Genomic DNA, 13571 nt, shown 5'->3' with positions numbered 1-13571 from the left:
TGTAGTCTGCAAAATAGATCTGTTGTAAAGGTCTACAAATAATGACACATATAAAGTCTTTGGAGTGGTGTGTGTAGTAAGGGCTTGAAAAAAAAAAGGACCTGCTATCTATTATTTTGGGGTAGTAACACATCTACCCCTGAGTCTGCAAACAACTTGACACTATTAGGAGTGTCTCCTAAGGAACTCAAGAGAACCTCGGTCCTCAGTCAGTACATCTCATTGGGCAGCATTGGGCTGTTTCTTCATGGGTTAAATGGAAATACACCATTATGGGGCTCCCGCTTACCTCCTATCTTCTTGGCACAAGGTGTTCCATAAAGTTACCTGTTAGCGTCACTACTTTTCATGAATCCTAATGTCGCTCTGCGTGGAGAGTGGTTCAGGGGAGTGCCAGCGCGCTTTCAGAGCCCAGGGCTCTGAGGCTCCACTCAGCTCACAGGCTCCACTGTGAGCGGAGGCAGATGAACCTTGTCTGGAGGGTGACGCTTGCACTTGAGAAGGTGTCTCCGAGCAGGGTAAGGCGTGCGCTCTCCTTATCGGCAGGTGCAGGTGGAGGATACGCGTTGGGGAACAATCTGGATTGTGGGAACGTGGTTCGGTTCCTGGTAAAACCGTAGTCGGCAGGATTCGAACCTGCGCGGGGAGACCCCAATGGATTTCAAGTCCATCGCCTTAACCACTCGGCCACGACTACTTGCCTGGTGCCAGTGTAAAGAGCTGGGGTGAACCACTGGGGGCCGCGGGGAGTGTCGCCCATGGTAGGTGTGGTCTCTCCCTGGAGAACGAAGGAGCCCACCCCCAGCACATCAAGAGCCAGCCGGGTCGTCGCGGGGGCCACTACAGGCTCCGGGACTGAAGACTGGGAAGTCAAGTGCCCGGGGCGCGGGGGCTGGTCCCCTGGCTACGGCCACCCGCGGCCACCACGGTCACACCTCGTGCTCGGGATCCTGAGGATGGCCAGCCGGACTGAAAGGGAGCCCTGAACAACGTCAAGTTCGCAAACGCAGGCGGGAAAGGAATGGAAAAAAAGGGTTGTGGGAGGCGTGGAATGTCTTGTTGGCTTCGGGGCTAAAATGGAAATCAGGACTCTATTCGGTGGCATTCGACTGGTTCTTCCAAAAGAACCATTAAGCCGTTCTGGGGCGGAGAGGGAGGCGGGGGCCTAGTTTCTGTCCTGACCTCAAAAGTCCCGGCGGGGAGGTCTGCGATCCCTCAGGGACAGGAGGGGCCGCACGGTGGTTCCGCGCAGGGGAAAGGGGCGCTCTGAGCGCACTCGGTCTCCCAGGCCCTGCGCTCCGCCCTGCGCAGCACCGAGAGGCGCAAAAAGGAAATGAAAACACACAAATGTTGCAATAGATCGAGCCAAATTATAGAGATGATTCTGGGGTCAGAGACTCTCTGGTTTACCAGACTGGGATAAGGAGGGTGCCGCTCGGACCCATCCCGTTTTATGGAAATGTCAGAAACCCTAAAACCACGGACCTCTCTCCGGATCCTAGGCATGGAAGCATGTTCCCAGGGCATAAACTCGTAGATTTAGACAGACTCTCACATACAAAAGGAATGTGACCCCCAGGATTGAGGCCGGATATACTCCTCTGAGAGTTAAAGATCTTTCACATCTGTTTTCCTTTAGGGTTCCGTAACGATGATGTTCCCCTCACTGTATTCTAGTCCGTTTTCTATGGCATTTGCTATAGACTTCCATTAGGCTCAGAAAGGGTTTATAATGTTTAACCCAGTAAATTTATTTTGAACTTTATTGTCCTTTATTCGGGGTCTGTTCCCTATTTATGCCTGCATACGGATGAAGAAAAAGGAAGTTTTAAAAGGTGGGACAATCCTTTAAATCAAATGATTGTGAGTTTTCTAAAAGACTGCTACAAGATCTTCCATTATATGGATAACCCAAAACTTATTTTTTTCTTTTTTTAAGCAAAGAATCTTATTTAAGTTAATTTCATTAACATTCAGTATCTTACTAGTCTCCGAGGTAGAGTTTTGTGATTCCTCAGTCGCATAGAACACCCAGCGTTCATCGCGCCATGTGCCCTCCCTCCTTAATCCCCATCACCCAGTTACCTCATCCCCTTACCCAACCCAAAACTTTTTTAAAAAATCGATGTTCATTTGGAGGTGTTCAAATCGGGGCTACCCTCACAATTCCCCAGCGAACGCTAGAGCCTGTCTGTGCTGGGGTCTCCTGGGCCTCATCAGAAGCTGGGCTCCCGGGAGGTCTCCTGCTCCATCTCCTCCCAGCGGGGCCATGAGAGGAAGGCGGCCTTCCAGGAGGAGGAGGCAGGGCAACTGGGCCTCGTTGTCACAACCGCAGGCCACTCCCCGGAATCACAGCCATCAGTAAGAGCCACCAACAGCAAATGCACTTTGTGCTGGCAAATGGGACCTTCGGAAGAGGCTACTTATGCTAATGAGGCGGACGGCTCACACGTAGTCGTGGCCGAGTGGTTAAGGCGATGGACTAGAAATCCATTGGGGTCTCCCCGCGCAGGTTCGAATCCTGCCGACTACGGCCGCTCCCCTCTTTGGGGACGCCACTTCTTGTCTCATCACCCCTGAGAGATGTGGCCTTTGCCCAGCCTTGCTCTTTACAGGGTGGCTCAAAGACTCTGCAGTTTCCCCAAACAGCCACACATCCGCGCGCTTTTTCCAGTAGTTTTTTCCAGAAGGAACTCCGCCCCAGCCCCCACAGGGCTGGCTTTCCGCAAAGTAGAGCCCAGGCTTTCTGATGCTTTCCTGTTTGCTGCCATCCAGGCAGCCCTTCTTAAAGGAGATGCCGCAGCAGTGCTGCCTTCTGGAATCGGACCTGTTATCTGGGATCTTCAGCCCTGTATGTCCTTGCCACCTAGAAAAGGAAATTCCAGCAACTTCTGGATCAAATGCAGATGAAAACCACAACTCATAGCCACGGTCCTCAAGCCACAAATCCACATGGTATTGATAGCAAACGACGACACAGCTAAAGAAATTAGGTAAAGGTTTTTTCTTTGTGGAATAAAGTTGAAGATGTCTCACTGGGGTGGCTTGTCCTGGGGTCCAGGACAGTGGTGATGAGAGGTACTAAAAACTTATGTACTTTAAGAAACTTTTCTATTCTCTTTGCTACATCTGTTACTCCTTCAGAAGCAACAAAGCATCCTAAATAAAATGTTACTTATGGAATATCTATGACCTCCAAGTGGAAAGGGCCACTTCTAAGTGGCAATTGCAGTAAACAGGAAACACAGAACCCAGAAAATTCATTAAGTTTTAAGAGACCAGATGTTGCCTAGCATCTGTTTCTCTCTTCCATGCCTCTTTCTTCTAAAGGAAAGGCCGAGTATTACAGATTAAGGGCTTCTTCTCAGCAGACACCATAGAGTCAGGGTTGAGAAGGGGTGGAAGTAAAGGGGACAGAATTCCATTCCACTCCACGGACCTACCTGTGCCTTATTGTGTGTGTGTGTGTGTGTGTGTGTGTGTGTGTGTGTACACGCGCACCTTATTTTAGTGTTCCAGACCTGTGCGCTGAGGAACTCACACCCACGAGTCCTCTGAAAAGGTTGAGAGAATTCCGAGAACTGGTTTGACTAGAATTTTGGCTTCAGGCATGGGTGTGCTTTGGCCTCGTAATTCATAAAGTTGAGGTTGATGACTCACATAGACCTATTAGACACATGACACTTCTTCAGCAACTTTGTCTTTAATTACAGTTTGCTGGTGGTGAAGCTTAGTTGTTAAAACTAGGTTGTGTGACATGTGGAGATTCTGAAATGCACATGATTCTCAGCCTGGTGTCTGCGATCTCCAGCAGAATCTGTGAATTCCCTGACGTGGTCTCTACCATTGTCGGTTTTGTGTCAGGAACCTCTCTCTGTGAGAGATTAAGTATTATTTTACATACCATGGGAGTTCGAAACAAAAATAATGAATAATTTCTTTCTTAATATTTTCATGACCAGGGACGCCTGGGTGGCTCAGTTGGTTAAGCAGCTGCCTTCAGCTCAGGTCATGATCCCAGCGTCCTGGGATCCTTCCCACATCAGGCTCCTTGCTCGGCAGGGAGCCTGCTTCTCCCTCTGCTTCTGCCTGCCTCTCTGTCTGCCTGTGCTCACTCTCTCTCCCTCTCTCTCTGACAAATAAATAAATAAAATATTTTAAAAATAATAATAATTTCATGACAACTGAATGAGAAGAGTTTGCTCACTCTGTTTTGGAAAACACGTAAAATGACTACGAGGAGATACGTTAGCTCTAAACAAATTCCGTCTAACATGAGTCCAACACCTGTCTTCCCGATGACAAAGTCATGCTCACAGCCACACCAGGGAAGAGAGCTTTATTGGAAATCACAAGGCTCACTGCCAAGCCCACGTATCCTTCCAGTGTTCACAGACCAAAACAGGCCCAAGTCCACCTAAAGCAAATGACTTTCCAGGACCTGCCTGGTCCATGTTGCTAAGAACATTGGCAAACGTTCTCTCTTTTTTTTCTCTTATATCACACCATCATGTCGAGACAAACAGGCTCTAATTTAAGGATCGAGTCCCACAGGCTGCCTCTTGTCTATAAAACACACGGAGCAACAGTTTCTTCCAAGCAGCATCTTCAAATCCCATTCACCTAAAAATGAGAGGTTTGAGTTGTATTTTCACCTTCTGCTTCAACTCTGCCATTATACTTTCAGGGTTTTTTTTAAAATTAAGATTTTATTTTTAAGTCACTCTACACCCAGTGTGGGGCTCAAACTCACAACCCTGAGATTCATAGTCACAGAGTCTACTGACCAACCCAGCGGGGCAGGCACTCCAATGCTTCCAGTCTTTAGCAATTTACTCACACCCTTCCTGGGTTGGCTTTCTTAATTGTGTGCGTACAGAGCAGCCCTCCTGGTGGACACAAATCACAGGAGCAGGGACATGTTCTTTGTCTTAACTTTGGGTTACTATACCCCAGTCAATGAGATTAAATCCATTCAGAAATGGAGTTTTATGACATTGTGAATTGAATGACAGAGACTCTTTAACCAAAACTGTTCCCTGGTGTAATGGTGAGCACTCTGCCCTCTGAAGCCAGCCATCTGAGTTCAAAGACTTGCGGGTTATTTCAGTTTGTTTTTCTGTTGGTGGGGTTTGTTTGTTTGTTTGTTTTTGTCTACAGAGGCCATACTAGGCAATTTCATCCCTGACATCTCTTAGCACTTAATATGCACATCTGGGAATCTTTAGACAGACTCATCGTGTTTCATAGAACGCTGTTGAAAGAGGCGAAGATAGATAAAGACGTGTCATGTCGTGGACTGCACGTTCACATGGTTATGATGGCACTTCTCCCTCAACTGATCTGCGCGATCAGAACGCTAGCTGACTTCTCTGTAGAAACTGACGAGGTGATCCTAAAATTCCCACGGAATTTCAAGGGACCCAGAATATCCAGAACAATCTTGAAAAAGAAGAAAAAGAAGGACTCACTTCCCACCCTCAAAACTAACCACAAGATCATGACAATCGAGACAGTGAGATCAATGAGATAGAATCAAGAGTCCAGAAATAAAGCTATAGGTCTATGGCCAACTGGTAAGAAGTGCCAAGACTCTTCAGTGGGGATAGAATATCTCATCAACAAATCGTCTGGGGAAAACTAGATAACCACGTGCAAAAGAATGGAATTAGACCCTTACCTCACACAATGCACACAGATTAACTAAAATGGGTCAAAGACATAAGGTGTAATATCATAAAACTTTTAGAAGGGAACACTGGGAAAATCATGACCTCAGATTGGGCAGTGATTCTTAGATCTGACACCACAGGCACAAGCAACAAAAGAGGGCAGCTAAAGCAGACTTCATCAAAATGAAAAGCCTTTGTGCCTCAAAAAACACTATCAAGAAAATAAAAGACAATCAAAAGAATAGGAGAAAATATTTGCAAAACACTATCTGATAAGGGGCTTGCTTCTAGAGTTTATTAAGAACTTTTACAATTCAAGGGAGAGACAAAGAACCCATTAAAAATGAGCAAAGGAAAAAAATGAGCAAAGGACAGAAATAGACGGTTCTCTAAGAAAGGTGTAAAAATTGGCGATAAGCACAGGAGAAAATGCTTGCCATCATTAGTCATTTGGGAGATGCAAATCAAAACCACAATGAGATACCACTTCACGCCCATTAGGATAGTTTTAATGAAAATGCCATACAATAACAAGTGTTGGCGAGGATATGGGTAAATCAGAACCATCATACATTCCTGGTGGAAATGACAATGGAGCATTCAGGTTGGAAAACAGTCTGGCAGTTCTGCAAAAGATTAAACATAGACTTACCATTTGATCATCAATTCCAGGTATATAAACAGGATAAAGGAAAATCCATAAATAATAATGATAGTAAAAATCAAGTTATTTTGATGAATATATAGGGAAAACTAAAACCTCCCTGCAACCCACAAGCTCAGCTATTTCATTTCCATCCACACCAGCAACCTGAAGCCAGGTCTGATAAAACCTTCCAGAGTTAAAATATACGCATGTACATAACCTTTTCACTCCAGTTTTTAAAAATCATAACCATTGCATGTAATCCTGCAGGGAATGTTCAAGCTCGTTCCAGCTGTGGGATGTGTCTCATGACTCTTCCTCAGAAGCTGATCTCATTCCAACCATCTGTCAGAATAAGGAGTCCTTCCAGTTCTGAGGAAAGGGTGTTAGTTGCTAATGTGGTGCAACAGCCTGATTGTCATTCAGATGATGTTAAAGGATAGGGAAGATCAACCACAAATACACTTTACGGTGTGCAGTTTGATCCTACAGAGAGCTGAGGTACGTATGGCTATTTATTTGATCAGGAGAAGGATTCGTTGGGTAGTCGTGGCCGAGTGGTTAAGGCGATGGACTAGAAATCCATTGGGGTTTCCCCGCGCAGGTTCGAATCCTGCCGACTACGGGCATTTTGACATCTTGCAGGTTGCTTTGAAATGCCTCGTTGCTTTGAAATGCCTCATTGCTTCAAGTCCGAAGAAACATGAATTGTACCTGAACTATAAGCGATGTATGCTCATTTACTAAACTTCGCTGTTTTGGTCTTGGGATTAACTGGCCTAGGATGGACTCTCTCAATCTGGAAGAAAAAAGAAATCATAATTACTGTATCATTTAGTAGGTTTGAACGGAGTCCTAATGTTTTCTTTTCTCCCAAAAAGAGTCCAAATTTCAGAGATACTGTGGTGTTTCAGGCTATCAAAATCCTGCTTGAAGGCAACTCTTTCAAAAAGAAAGAAAGTGGGAATGCTTGCTTCTCCACCAGACTGTGACTTTAAAAAAATAATAATTATTTATTTTACAGAGAGAGGCACAGTGAGGGGGGAACACAGCAGGGGGAGTGGGAGAAGGAGGAAACAGGCTTCCCGCCAAGCAAGGACCTTGAGCGCAGGACCTGAACTGAAGGCAAATGCTTAAGGATTGAGCCACTCAGATGCCCTAGACTGTCACCTTTTCAACGATTTCCTTTCTCGCATCCCAACTGTTTCCTTGCTATCTCCCAATCCGCTCATAGTTCCATGTATCTGTGTGAGGCTGATCTGGAATCCTGTGCCTGTTTAACACAACCCCAGCCTGTTTATGGGACAAGTAAGTAAAGAAGGGCCAGAAATAATGCTATCCAACGATAGTAAAATCATTTGCTTCCATGTAACTGGAAATCAAGGTTCAAAATAAAGCTGTAATCAACTGGCATAAAGTGTATTTTCATTGCCTGTTAAGAATTTTGATATTTAAACTATTTTAAACATAATAGTCATGATATGAAGCTCAAATGATCTTGGGATACATGCAGAGGGGAAAAATGTCCTTTCTATCTATGTACTCTAGCTGCTCAATTTCCCTCCACAGTGAAATGAGTTTTTGTACAACTATCCAGAGTTATGTGTGCATAATATTCAGTCCACTCTGTATTTTTATTTTTTAAAGATTTTATTTATTTATTTGAGAGAGCATGAGTGGGGGAGGGGCAGAGGGAGAGGGAGAGGCAGACTCCCCGTTGAGCAGGGAGCCTGAGCTCCCCTCATCTCCGAGGACCCCGGAATGAGGACCTGAGCAGAAGACAGACCCTTCTTTCAAAAAAAACAAAGGGGGGCGGTGCTGCGCCTGGGTGGCTGGGTGGGTCAAGCCTCTGCCTTCAGCTCCGGTCATGATCTCAGGGTCTGGATTGGAAGCATAGGGCTCTTTGCTCAGCTGGGAACCTGCTTCCCCCGCCTCCCCACCTGTCTCTGCATACTTGTGATCTCTGTCTGTCAAATAAATAAATAAAATTCTTAAAAAAAAAAAAAGAACCTTAATATCTAAGACACCCTTTTAAATGAATAGTACAAGCACATACACAGTGTTCATCTTGTTTTTTTCTTTCCCTTAAAAATATACACTAACCCATAGAAATGTGTCCAACTGACTTTTCACAATAGACCAGAAGAAAATTTCAACAGAGGAGGAATTGTCTTTTCGACAACGTCCGTAGGTAAAAACAGAAACAAAAACAAAACAAAACCCAGCAATGAAACACAACAAAAATAAAACCCACACTGACATATGCCTCATTCTGTGCACAAAAATTAAAATGAATCACAGACCGAACAGTACAATTATAAAATTTTAGAAAATAACATAGCAGATCTTCAGGACCCGGGGTCAGGCAGATTCCGTTGACCTGACACCTGAAGCTCAACGCTTAAAAGGAAAAGAGTTAAATCAGATCCCTTCAAAATGAAAACCTTTTTCTCTGCAAAAGATACTATGAAGCCGTTGAAAAAAACAAGCTACAAGTTGGGAAAAGACATTTGTAAATCACATAGGTAACAACAGTCAGCACACACGATTCCCAAAACTGAACAGATTTAAAAAGAAAGCCAACACTCAGTCAGAAAATGGATAAAAGCCATGAAGAGACATTTCAACATTTCACCCAGGATGGCACACAGATGGCAAATAAGCGCGTGAGAAAATGTTCAACACCGTTAGCCGTTAGGGAAGTAGAAACTAAAACCACAGTAAGATATCACCCTACACCCATCAGAATGGACAAAACAGAAGTCATGACAACACCCCTTCTCGAGAGGATGCGGGAAACTCAGTCACTAGTACACCGACGACGGGGGGGGGGGGGCGGGGGGGGAATGTAAAATGGTACAGGGAGTCAGGAAAATGGCTTGGCAATTTCTTACAAAACTAAACAGGAAATTATCAGATAATCCAGTAATAAATACCACTCTTGGATATTTAATCTAAAAACACAGAAACTTCTGTTCCCACTAAGATCTACATGTCATTTTCCCCCAACATCTTTACCCAGCATAGCCCTAAACTGGAAACAATGTGTATGGTGGGGTGAGTGGCTCAGCACGTCGGAATTCTCCTCAGCAGCGCAGAGGGGTGAGCTAAGCTACATGTGGCAGCTTGGATGCCTTTCTGGGGAATTACACTGAAAAGAAGCCAGCCTCAAAATGTTATAGTTCGTGTAATTCCACTGCTACAACATTCTGGAAATGACTAAATTCGAGAAATGAAGACTCAGTTTCTGCTCTCCTGGTGTTCCGGAGGGAGTGCTGGGATAAGGGGCTGGAGTTACTAAAAGGCGACAGGAGGGATTCGTGCCGTAAGGAGGTGCACTTTCCCAGTGAGGGATGTGGGAACTGCACCTGGCATAAAACCACCCAGAAATAACTCCCCCCACCACACTCAAAAATCAGTACGGAGGGGGTGGGGTGAAGGGGGTGGGGGGGATCACAATAAGACTGAAGGACCCCGTATCAGTGTCAGTATCCCACCGTGATAGTGTAAGGAGCCAAGATGTGACCATTGGGGGAGCCGCGGTAAAGCGTTCTCTCTTTATCATTTCTTGCAGCTGCACGCGAGTCTGCAGTTATAGCGAGGACACGCGTCTACACGTACCACAGATGTGATCCACATCAATACAGAGAAACACGCCTCGCTCCTATTCTCCGCTGCAGAATATTCCATTATGTTCCACAGTTGATTCAAAGAATCGAGAACTATGGGTCATTTAGAGTTTGGAAATCTTTTTACACCATCTCACAGCAGGACTACATGTCCATATTCTCCACCATCTCTCAGGGTTGTGGAGTGTTTATTTTTTTGGTGCAGCCTATCTCCCCACTTCTCTCAGAGTTTGTCCTAGTTTGCAGTTTGGAGTGTAGCACACCGATGACCGACCGATGACTGTCAGAGGCCGACAAGGTAGGAGGCTGGAAATCAGGTCAAATTAAGGAGTCTTGCCAATTCTGGGACCAAGTACAACATGCCAGTTTGTTTTAGCAGCATGATGGAAATCTATATGACCAATTACGTAAAAGAGTAAGAAATTTTGGCTTCCAATATATGTTTTAATGTGTTATTTCACCTCATTGGGAGAGAGCGAAGGTTCGAGACAATTACTTTGTTCCACTGAGTTATCATGCTGGATCGAATTCAACAGTTGTTGTTGTTTTTAATTTAACTCTACTTATTTAAATACAGGAATTTCCATCTCCTGTGTCTCATATATAATATGTATATAATATATAAACTAAATATATATAAAATATATGTATTACATATAAAATATATGTATTATATATATATATATATATATAATAAAAAAAGCAGTCCTCTAAAACCCGATTTTCTCTGGATCAAGTGATGACTCTAAGTTTTTGCACCTGGAAAGATAAGATAAAGACCAAGGCAGAGGATCACTGAGTCCAAGATAAACTCACCTCCCTGCCAAAAGTGATAACGGGGCGGGGGTGGGGGGAATAAAATCTGAATAGGAAGCAGGCTGGAGTGAGGCAGAAGAGCAAAGTTCAATGCCTTGGCTGTGGAACTGGAGGGCCTGAACTCTTCGGTGCCCAGGGAAAAAAACTGGGCTCTCCAGCTATAAACCTGTAGGTTGTAGCCCTTCTCGTGCATTCCAGCTCTAGTGCCACCGTCAGGAGAAAAAGCAGGCTTCTAAATTCGAAGCCAAAAAGCCAAAAAATGGGTCGTCAGTCAAGCTAAGAACGGGTGCTGGGCTTAGCTTCATAGAATTGATGGGCAATGGCAAAGTCTCTGGTTGAATTTCCACAAAGCCTTTTCAGAAGGTCTCGGCTTGAAACGTTTCGTTTCCAGGGAGGAGCTTTTGGGAGTCCCGGTGACTGGCGCTCAGGGCCATGGGCCAAGGGCTCCTCTTCTAAAAGGAGTCTGGGGCGCTCTCCTACTGCTTGAGAGAGAACTTGGGGAGAACTTGGGAGATGAGTCCCCGCTACTCGAGTGAGGACCTTCTCCCCCTGCACCCCCCACCCCCAACATTCTGTCTTGGGCTGTCAGCACTAGATCTGCAGCTTCTGGGGCAGGCCATGGGGAAACAGCAGAAAGTAGAGAATCTACCAGAGAAGGCGAGAAACCTGCAGAATTTGGAAGGGCATCAAAAGGGGGTGAAGGAGGAAAGCATCAGCTGCAACCTCAGAGGTTGGAAGGTGGGACAAACCGAGCCTGCATCAGGGGAAACTTGCCCCAAGTTTGGGTAAAATCGTCTTGTGATGGGCCTGTCTCTCCCCCCGGAGCTGTCATTTCCAGTTTCTTAAATCCCCAGGAGCCTTGGCTGCCTGTGGAGTCACTAGGGCCTCCCGTCTTCATGCTGGAGTTTCTCGGTGTCCGAGTGACAAGTGACGAGTGGAGGCAGGCGCGAAGCCTCCTGCCCTATGACCAGAGGTCTGGAAGCGGGGAGCAGAGCGGTGGCCTGCACCAGGTCTGGGTGCAGGCAACGGCAGGTGGCTCTGGACCCCGCGAGGGGGCCTTGGAAGTAGGGGGTTTACTTTGGGATCTGCAGTCATCGAGAGCAGCAAAGCGAAGGACACCCGCGCCAGCTGGGGGTGTGGATCAGTAAAGGTCTCACGCACACAGTCCGCTTTTACTGATAAACCGGAGTGCGGGCTCAGGAGGAGGGAAACGAGAAAGGCGAGCGGTTGGAGGACCAAGAAGGAATTCCAGAGAAAGGGCTTTGGTTCAGAGCGAAGGCGACTCCGGAGTGGTTTTGGAAGGTTGGCCCGGTTCTCGTCTGGAAAGTTGACGTCCTGGGCATCGCTATTCCAGGCCCCAGAAAGAGGCCAAGAAAGGACTGTTGATGTGTGCGGCCCGGAGCTGGAGCTTGTGTGACAGTAACGCGGACTGTGACGCTGGGATGAGGCACGCCTGGAGGATCTTGACGGAAGGAAAGAGTGGAGAGAAGACGGGAAAGCAACCGTAGAGACGTAGTAAGGGGTGCGGCAAGAGGCTGAGAATTAAACCGGATAAGGAGGAAGGCTGTCTCTGTCGCGAGCAGAGTGGCGCAGCGGAAGCGTGCTGGGCCCATAACCCAGAGGTCGATGGATCGAAACCATCCTCTGCTAGCTTCCCTTATTGTTGCCGGGGGAGTTCGGACTCTCCTTCCTCCCCCACAACCTCCCTCACGTCCCCAGAACGAGTCCTCCGGCGAAGTCAAGCCTTCTCAGCCCCCTGCGACGGGATGACCTGGTTTTCGCCCTACGGCGTTCCAAGCTCCCAGAACCACAGGAAAGAGGCTCCCGCTGTTTTACTGGTCTTGCATCTCGCCTGCCCCCTCCCGCGCTGCCTGCCCGACTCGGGCTCCAACATCATGATGAATCAAAGAACCCTAGGGGGAGCAGGATGGCGCCAGGGGCTTGCACCCCTGGAGAGGGATGAAGTCACGGTCACCCGCGGAGGGGAGCATTGGGGGCCGACGTGGAGAGGCGGGAGTCTCCGCGTGGGGTCTCTCGGAAGGGAGACGGAGGAGCAGGTGGCCAGCGCGGGGGAAAAGGGGGACCCGAGAGGAGGGGTCCGAATGGCAGGCGAGAGCCGCACCTGCGAGCGCGCGGACCCAGGGAACCCCGGAGACAGAATGGGGGTTCGGGGGCGCAAGCAAAAGGTCCAGGATTTGGATTTAAGGGAGGTGGTCCTTGCCGACTGGAACAGCCCACAGAAGGAGCTTCGACCTCTTTTCTCTGATTCAGATAAGGGACCAAGAGGGACCCGGTGAGGAGCCCGGGACTTCTGATCCGCCGCCCCAGGCCAAAAAGGCATCAGGCGGACTCCTGATCCTGTGTCTTCCTACCCGCGGGGCGCTGCTCCTTCCTCCCAGGACCTCGTGCTCCCTGCGCAAATGTTTGCCTGCTTCGGACCTGTGCTTTCCTCACGACTCCGCCGTGGTGAAACGCCCCCTTCCTGCAATCACTAATTCCAGGAATAAACTCCCCGGATCAGTGTCACCCTCCTTAACCCAGCCCGACTTGGATCTCTTCTGTCCCCGCACTGGCGCTCACCTACCGCCAGTAATGCTACCCAACCGACGACCTGCTGGGCTCCGAGGCCCGGGATGGAATTAGAATTACCGAGACTCGGAAAAGACCCCTCTAACCCCTCCCGTCAGGGACTGCTCCGTCCATAGAGGGGCAGACTTTGAATCTGAAGGTCTAGGGTTCAAATTCCTATTTCTCTCCTTTTGATTTCTGGCTCACCAGAGAGGGCCGGCCCGGCGGAGGATGGCTGCC

At 47.5% G+C, this 13571-nt stretch overlaps 4 non-coding genes across 4 annotated transcripts; 3 read left to right on the top strand and 1 right to left on the bottom strand.

The window, feature by feature from the left end:
• Positions 1-615: 615 nt before the first annotated feature.
• TRNAS-UGA (transfer RNA serine (anticodon UGA)) lies at positions 616-697 on the bottom strand. Its single transcript has one exon. It is a non-coding gene; the product is annotated as a tRNA-Ser (tRNA).
• Positions 698-2451: 1754 nt separating this feature from the next.
• TRNAS-AGA (transfer RNA serine (anticodon AGA)) lies at positions 2452-2533 on the top strand. Its single transcript has one exon. It is a non-coding gene; the product is annotated as a tRNA-Ser (tRNA).
• Positions 2534-6861: 4328 nt separating this feature from the next.
• TRNAS-AGA (transfer RNA serine (anticodon AGA)) lies at positions 6862-6943 on the top strand. Its single transcript has one exon. It is a non-coding gene; the product is annotated as a tRNA-Ser (tRNA).
• A 5398-nt stretch (positions 6944-12341) lies between these two features.
• Positions 12342-12413, top strand: TRNAM-CAU (transfer RNA methionine (anticodon CAU)). The gene has a single exon. It is a non-coding gene; the product is annotated as a tRNA-Met (tRNA).
• Positions 12414-13571: the final 1158 nt, after the last annotated feature.

Source organism: Mustela lutreola, chromosome 6 (genome assembly GCF_030435805.1).
Source record: "Mustela lutreola isolate mMusLut2 chromosome 6, mMusLut2.pri, whole genome shotgun sequence".
Lineage (NCBI taxonomy): Eukaryota > Metazoa > Chordata > Mammalia > Carnivora > Mustelidae > Mustela > Mustela lutreola.
The sequence above is the reverse complement of the archived record's forward strand: the minus strand, read 5'-3'. Positions and strand labels throughout refer to the sequence as shown.